The 9,057-nt window shown below is 36.9% G+C and overlaps 1 pseudogene; it reads left to right on the top strand.

The window, feature by feature from the left end:
* Positions 1–207: 207 nt before the first annotated feature.
* Positions 208–3,098, top strand: LOC121983299 (annotated as a pseudogene).
* The last annotated feature ends 5,959 nt before the right edge of the window (positions 3,099–9,057 follow it).

Below are 9,057 nucleotides of genomic sequence, written 5' to 3'. Positions count from 1 at the left end.
TTTTTTTACTAATAGACAAAACTTTTTTAAAAACCGTTATCTTTTAGTGATTTTTATGGGTCAACGACAACACTTCTTGAAAAGCGTTATCTATTACTATTTTTTTAATGTTGTCTATTGTTAAATTCTCGTCTAAATTAAATCTAAAATGATACAAACCGTTGGATCAATAAGGAGTTGTAAAACCCCAAGGTTTCACTCACTCACTTTTTAAAATCAAATCGATGAAGTTCACTCGTCGCACCTCTCCGCTTCCCTTCCTCCGTTGGCTGCTTAATCCTTCTCCGATCCATCCAAATCCTCGTCGGGGGCAGCGATCGATCGATTCATGGGCAGATTCGGGAGGAAGGTGTACGAGTTCCTCTCCGAGCTCGGTCTTGGCCCCCGCAACCCCGGATGCTTCGTGAACGGCGCCTGAAGAGGCAGCGACCCCATCGTCGGCTCCCGCAACCCCACCAACAACCAGGCGAGTACCTTCTCCCCTTCGATGAGAAAGGGGGTTCCTTTTTCCCGATTGATCTTTTGTTCATGTGATTTGGGGGTACTTGATTCAGGTTATTGCGGAGGTGATGGAGGCGTCCATTGAGGATTATGAGGAGGGCCTGCGGGCTTGCGCTAATGCTGCTAAGATCTAGATGCAGGTTAGGGGCCTTCTAGTAAAGGAAGAACTAGATTTAGCTTCTTACTTGCATGAGAGACGAGATCGGCTAAAAGCTGCGATTTTTGGAGTTTTTTTATCGTATTAAAATGGTTGTGGTTAGAGAGATAGCTGCGGCTAGATATTTCGGCTTGCTTATTGTTATGCACTTTTTGTAGTTACAAATCCCTCAGACAAGGATTTTCTTAATTTTTATTGGTACTTAGGACTTGTTAAGCTACTGTTCACGTACTCGAATCAATGTTCATCTCGGGTATGATTTTTAGCCATCTAATTTGGCCGTTAAGACGTGATAAATTGTGTAGGTTTACTGTCACATGTAATTGTTTGCAGATGGTATTTACTTTTTATCAATCTATTATGGCACTAGTCTGAGTTCTCATTTCTTAGCTTCTTTTTTCTGTTTTGAGCTGAAGCGTTTGATTTATAATGTTTAACCAGATTCCAGCACCTAAAAGAGGAGAGATTGTTAGACAGATTGGCGAAGCACTAAGAACAAAGCTATACTACCTTGGTAGACTTGTCTCCCTTGAGATGGGGAAGATACTTCCTGAAGGGATCGGGGAAGTTCAAGTAAGGCATATTCTGTTACTATACTATTTTCCTCATGTGTCGCAGAGTTCTAACATAGTTGCCACATGGATTTATAGTATCATCATCAGCTCTAACTGCATCATTGTATGCTAACAAGCATGTTGTACTCCTTGCCGAGAACCAGTTGACAATTGCCACTCTTTTGAATACTCATTATACTGATCTCTCATATGTTAGGGAAACCAAGCATTGGCCTCCGAGCTTAATCGATTCCTTGTAGCATTTCATCACACTTTCCTAACAAGCTCCAATATCTTGCTTGGTTGATAAATGGTGATGCATTAAGTCTTTTTCAATGTAGATGTTAATGGGTCAGAAACAAATTTTGTGTATCACTTCTAAAGGACATCATATCATAGGTAAATTCTAAAGGATACGTTTGATATGCTTGTTTAAGTTGATTACATATGATTTTTCTTCTTCATTGCAAGTAACTTTTATGTGAGATATAAATTTTCAGTAATATATATATATATATATTCTGCATTGCTGATAACACACATGCCAAACATACAATTTTTACTTTAAGCCTCTTCTCAAGTGCAACGAGAAAGCCACTTATAAACATAGCTTATAAACATAGCTAAGTGATGCTCAAAATTGCTTGCATGATGCTCTTTGAGGAGACATTGATAATCGAAGAGGAGGAAGAAGCACTACTTGATCAGAATATGGAGGATTAAGATGTAGAATATAGAAAAATAAAAGTCCATGGCTGCATATATCAAGAGAGAGGTCCGTCATTATTTATCTCCATTCTCTTAGAAAATTGCATGGGCTATAACTTTTCTTTTTTGTTAAAATTTGTTTGAAAGTGGAGAGTTCTTAAATAAATCTAATAACTTTGAGTGATTGGTAAGGATGTTGGATATGTATATGTGAGAAAAAAGAGTTCTTTAATGAATCCAAACTTACGTGTTGCTTAAGTATTTTTACCTTAAGCTTTTTGATCTTTCACCGATCTATGTTTGTTTTCTTTGATACACAGGTTTGTTCTGCCTTGGTGCAACTTATAGAAGTTCGACCATCATTCCTAGAGGTATGTAAAAAAAATTATTTGGTTTTTAGGTGGATTTGTTCATATTTCTATTGATTGCCCATATTGGTTGTGTGTTTTTGCCATTCTATCTTAGACGAACATCACAATGGGAAGATGTTGTGGAATTCTAAAATAGTAGCATCAACATTTCTGCTAGCATAACCATGACATGGTAGCACATAGTGAAATGTGGATGTTGATTATATAAGATATTGTACATTAAGCCATGAATTTGTTCTCCTTTTTTGGTTTATTAGTTATGCTGTGTTGTTTGTTGATTTAATGCTAAGTAAATTGTCTTGATTCCTACTTCAAAATCTCAGAGTTTATATAATCCACTAGAGATATTGTTGTTGTTCTATTTTTGTGGGTTATCAAGACTAACTTACACTTTGTCTTGAATCTTTCATGTGCAGTGCATTTTTAGATATTTTGAAGGTGAATGGAGGTATTCAAAAACTCTAGCTAAATAGCTCGGGTATGGATGATTACAGGAGCAACAACTACATGCTATGTGGCACTGCATCCGAACCTCATGGGTGTGACTGAGAAATACTTTGACGAAGAACTATCAAGAAGGCTTTGGGATTTAAGTGAGAAGATGGTTAAAGTCAATGAGTAAAGAACATTCAAGTCAAGATGGTAAGTAGCATCTATAAAGATCCTTTAAATTCATGCAATCAGATGTAGACGATAGAAGTAGTTTTCAGTGTCTCCTAATTAAAATTTCTTTGTATGCAAGTAATTATGCTTGTTATAAAGTGTATGGATGATAATTTATATATTTATCTTGGTTGTTTATTTAATTATATGTCGATGATTGAAGTATATTCATTTTCATTTATCTTTTATTTGTCTTTGGTATTAAAAGATAATAGTTTAAAACCTCTTGGATAATACTTTTTTATGTGTTATGAAACTGTTGTCTTTGTTAAAGAGGACAACGCTTTTTATGCGTTGTCTTTAAAAAAGACAACGCTTTTTATGCATTGTCTTTGTAAAAAACAACAACGCTTTTAAAGAGTTGCAAAAGCGTTGTCTTTTCTACAAATGACAACGCTTTTAAAGCGTTGTCTTTGAGCAGGCTTTTAACAACAGTGCTTTTAACAACGCTTTTTCAGGTATATAGACAACGCTTTTAAAGCGTTGTCTATTAGCTTTTTTCTTGTAGTGCACAAACGACACCAATTTGATCTTGTCTAAGAATGTTGATGGATGAACCACTGGTAAGTTGGCATAGGTGCTAACTTGTCGCCAATCACGTAGCAACAACGAGGACTAGTGAGGAGATTTATTGGAGCCTAGTCAAAAGAAGACCAAAGAGAAAGAGTTAGAATGACAACTACGGAATTTCCCGGCACAACTACTTTGACATTCAATTTAGTTTTTGGTTGTGGTGGTGGAAGCAGCAAAAATGAAAAAGAATAGTTTTAGGGTTTTTGATGTGTTTTTTCAGATACCTATAACCGTCTAAGATGACTATCTTTTATATGTTGGTCCCTTGCGGTCGGTAGGAGGGGGTGAATTACCCTGCAAGATAAAAATAAAAAAAATACCTTTCTTGATCTTTGAGCTTAATTAAAATAAACACTTGAACACAAATTTAAGAAGCTAATTAACAAAAAGAAAGAGGCACGGAGATTTACTTGGTTTGCAATCAGAGGATTACTAATCCAAGATGTTAAAACTCACTATCAAATCTCCTTCCGGTGGAGAAGCCTCTTACAACAGCTAAAGCACTAGATTACAAAGCTAAATAGAATGAAGATTGTTTATAGATTACAAAGCTAAACAGAATGAAGATTGTTTACAAGTATTGTGTTTAGTTACTAGGATCAGATCTATATTTATAGCCCTGATTCGGGCGCTTGGAAGGGTTACAGGCGCCTAAGCGTGAATAAAGCATTATCCACGTCACAACAGCTGGCGACTCGATAAAGTTTTTGGTTCGAGCGCCTAGACCAGGTCTAGGCACCCGAACCAGGGTGAACCAGCCTTAACCAGGGCGCGAGCCCGGGGCGCCCTGACTGCCTTGTGGGGTTCGGGCGCCCAAACTATAGTTAACTTCTGGTTGACTTTTCATTCGGGTCTTCCGCATAAGTTCCGCTCGCTTGGGTGATTTCGGCTATATGGAATAGGGTTCACCTGAACCCATTTTTCGGCTTTCTCGAGCAATCTTCTGCTCCGGCTTCTCGTCCCTGGGAAACGCCGCGCGCTTCTTTCTCGTCTGCCAGCATACTCTTCCGCAGTGGCGGATCCAGGAATTCAAGCATGGAGGGACGATTTATACGCAGAACAAAGAACGGTATCCTTTATCTCCATCGGCGGAACCCCATAATACTAAGGGTTCCACCACCGGTAAGGAGGGGCGACAGCCGATGCCCCCCCCCCCCCGGACTGGATCCGCCCCTGCTCTTCCGTAGTGCCTCATCCCTCGGACGCACCGAACCCGTTAGCTCTCTCTCGTACCATCCTTCTCGTTAGCTGCATTTTTTTGCTCGACTTCTTGTGCTCCTGAGTTCTTGTACACTTAAGCACAAGATATCAAAAGACAACATGACCTACCTCTGACCCCTTTTTCATGTGAACTACCTAAATTAAGTTAGGGTAATAAAAAAAATAACAGTGAGCTAACAAGTATAAATTTTACAGTTAAAAAAATTTGTAGAAATAAAAAGTGTACTCTCACCTAGACTTAACATCTAATTCTCTCTCTTTGATCACATTAAAAATAGAGGTATGTTATGAACACAACTTGAAATAAATTAAAAACAGAGTCTAAGGGATAAAAAATGTAACGACTAGCATCCAGAAATCATGAATTTTTTAATTTCAAAAAATCTAGATTTTTACAATTTATAAATAATTTTTAGAAAAAATGATGTGAAAAATATTTTTTAATCATGAGAAAATTCTGGAAAAAAAAATTTAACGGTAAAATAGACATATTCAAAGCAGAGATAAAATTTTCACTCAAAATTTAAAATTAATCTAAGCAGGAATAAATTCTTTTCTACATAAAGACATATTTTTTAAAAAAAAATCTTAAAAATAATTTTAAACTTAAAAAATCTTTAAAAAATTTCTAAGTGTACTATAGTAAGTACCTTTGTAGAAAAAAATAACTTTTCAAAAATTTTTAATATTAAAAGGTAGTATTTGGATAAATAATTCATAGAAAATTACCAACGCTCAAAATATTTTATAAAAATTTTCTAAGTTGGAGAGAATGATAAGGTTTCATAGAAAAAATAAAGTTTGCAAAGACAATTTTGAGTAGTATTTTTAAAATAAAAAATATGATTTTTGTTAAAAAATTCATAAAAAATAATATAATGACTAGAAAATTTTGAAATTTTCCTACAAATAAGTGATGAAATTCTCTTTCTTCAAAAAATCGAAGAAGACATTAATTTCTAATAGAAATTATATAAAACAATTTATTTAGATAATTCTAAGTAAACAAAAAATTAAATAAATTTAAAAGACGACATGCATAGAAATTTAATTTAAGCACAATTTTAGAACCCAATATAGGTTCCTACCAACTGGATTAATCAAGAAATTTCTAGAAATATATTTTCGTGATAATTTTTTAATTTTGCCCCGATAGTATCTAAAATGTCAATTTTGTCCATTATGATTTTGAACTTGTTGAACATGTGAGCATGCAAAATTCTTTAAATTTCTTATTTCTACTTCCAATTTTTTATTTTTTATTTTTATCTTGTCGAAATCTTCCAATCGACAAAATGTTGCTAAGGTTAATTTTAACTCCTCATTTTCTTTTAATAATTTTTTATTATCATTTTCTAATTGATAGGAATTCTTTGATAAAATTTTAATAAATTTAAATAACTGGTCAGGAGGTAGAGACTGCACCTGACTTACCTTATCGATCTTTGATGCTCTCATTATAGAGCTGCTTTCTTCTGACGTTGCTCCCCCTTCATCGATGCTCTCGATGATCATCTCTAATAAACTTGCTCCGTTGTCTTCTTGGTGACTTGCCATCAATACAAGTTCGGTATAGGCTACGACGTCCGAATCTGATGATGATGTTTTGTCCCATATTGCTTTTAAATTCTTGTGCTTCTTCTAAGTTGTCCTTTTGTCTTTTTCTTTGTCCTTGTCTTTGCTCTTCAGTTTTAGGCAGTTGTCTTTGATGTGCCCTTTTTCATTGCAGTGGTAGCATCTTACCTTTCTTTTTTTTTTCTTTTACCCTACACTTGATTAAACTTATTAGTTTTAATAAACTTTTTGCACTTTCTTACCATAAAAGTCATTTCATCATCATCGAGAGACGTTTCAGATTCTGATTCATCCATTTTTGCCCTTAAAGTAATGTTGTGCTTGGGCTCCTTCTTCAGATCTGCACATCTAGTTTCATGCACTTCAAGTGTAGAAAATAATTCCTATAATGTACTTACTTCTAGATCCTTAGAGATGTAATATGCATCTAATAAGGTTGACCATGCAAGAGTCATAGGAAAAGCGCTAAGTGTGTACCTTAGTGAATCTCGGTTGATTACCTTTTCTCTGAGATTCATGAGTCTAGTGATGAGTTCTTTGATTCTTGAGTGGAGGTATGCAACAGTTTCACATTCTTCTAACCAAAGGTTGTTAATCTGGTTCCAGAGCAAATCCCGTCTAACAAGTTTTGCCTCCAAGGTCTCTTCGTGTAGTTCTAGGAATTTCTCCCAGAGCTCCTTAGTTGACTCGTAGACTCCGATTCGGTTGACTTCTTGTGGCGGCGAAACGCTCAGCGAATTAAATTCTACCTTGCCGTTTATCATGAAGTTGGCTTGCTCCTTTTTAGTCCACTGATGTTCTTCTTTGTCCTTTGGTGTTACAAAATCAAATTTCATTATTGATAATAAGTCAAAATTCATTTTGAAAAATACCTCCATCTTCATTTTCTAGTTCGCAAACTCCCCCTCGAGCTTAGGCAAGTAGATGCTCGATCTGGCCATCGTCTTGTTTGCTTCAGTCAACAATTAGTCCTTCTAAGGTGTCCTCGCTCTAATACCATTGTTGGTCCCTTGTGGCCGGCAAGAGGGGGTGAATTGCCCTACACGATAAAAACAAGAAATACCTTTCTCGATCTTTGGACTTGATTAAAATAAACACTTGAACAAAAAGTTAAGAAGCTAATTAACAAAAAGAAAGAGGCACGGAGATTTACTTGGTTTGTAATTAGGGGATTACTGATCCAAGACGTTAAAAACTCACTATCAAATCTCCTTCCGGCACAGAAGCCTCTTACAGAAGTTAAAGCACTAGATTACGAAGCTAAACAGAATGAAAATTGTTTACAAGTGTTGTGTTTAGTTACTGGGATCAAGGTTATATTTATAGCCCTGATTCGGGTGCCTGGAAGGGTTCCAGGCACCTAGGTGTGAATAAAACTTTATCCATGTCACAACGGAACGCAACAGCTGGAAACTCAATAAAGTTTCTGGTTCGGGCTCCCGGACCAGGTCTAAGTGCTCGGACCAAGGTGAACTAGCCTCAACCAAGGCGTGAGCCCGGGGCGCCTGGACCACAGTCAACTTCTGGTTGACTTTTCATCCGGATCTTCCGCTCTGGCTCCGCTCACTTGGGTGATTTCAGCCATCCGGAATAGGGCTCACCCGAACCCATTTTCTGACCTTCTCAAGCAATCTTCCGCTCCAACTTTTTATCCCTCGAAAACGTCGCTCGCTTTCTTCTCATTCGCCAACATACTCTTCCACAGCGCCTCGTCTCTCGGACATACCGAGCCCGTCGACTCTCTCCCTTGTCGCCCTTCTCGCTAGTTGCATCTTTTGCTCGACTTCCTGTGCTCCTAAGTTCCTGCACACTTAGACGTAGGGCTTCAAAAGACAGCAGAACATAACTCTGACTTGGTTGATCGCATCAAAACTATCACGGGTACTTATATTATAGGGTGGTGGTTAATCCCTAGATCTTCATATGCTCCAAAATTCATGAGATTGTTATTTTCTTTCTGAAATAATCCAAAATTCTGAGACTCACATGAGTGTTATTCTCTTTATAAAATAGTTCAAAATCCCTAGATTTGTGGAAGCGCTACTTTTTTCTTGAAATAGTCCAAAATCTCTAGATTTGTGCGAGTGTTATTCTCTTCCTGAAATAGTCTAAAATCCCGAGTCAAGGTGTCAAGGAGACAAGGGTGCCACGGAGTCCGGGCGCCAAAGACGCTAGGTGCCAAGGAGTCGAGGTTGCTAGGAAGACAAGGTCGACTCGGTTTTCCTTTGGCTTGAATCGCCACCTCAACAAGACTACCAACCTCCCTTATCCACATGACACTCTTTGATTAACCCCCCCCCCCCAGATCACAACACGTTATGGATATTGAACATCCAGTGAGAGTAGTAAATCAAGATATTTCTATGTTATCTTCAATATAATTAGAGAGTCCTTCCACTCAAAGTGAGATATTGCTTCAAATTGATGAGCAAGTATCTTAACCACCTCAAGAACAAGTGTCATTAAGGTGATCCACTAGGGAGAGGAGATTCATGATTTCTCATGATTATATTTATCTCCAAGAGCATGAGTTTGACATATGATTGGAAAGTAATTATGTATCTTTCTAAGTGGTCAAACAATGCTCTAACCTTGAAAGGTGGATTAATGACATGCAAGAAGAGTTGAAGTCTATGACAAATAATAACATTTGTGAACTTATCAAATTTTCTAAAGGTATAAAACCTGTTGATTGTAAATGGATATTTAAAGTCAAATGAGATTAAAGGAGCGA

The sequence above is a fragment of the Zingiber officinale genome, chromosome 5A (assembly GCF_018446385.1).
Source record: "Zingiber officinale cultivar Zhangliang chromosome 5A, Zo_v1.1, whole genome shotgun sequence".
NCBI lineage: Eukaryota > Viridiplantae > Streptophyta > Magnoliopsida > Zingiberales > Zingiberaceae > Zingiber > Zingiber officinale.
Note: the sequence above shows the minus strand (reverse complement) of the source record. Positions and strands in the feature narration are given on the sequence as shown.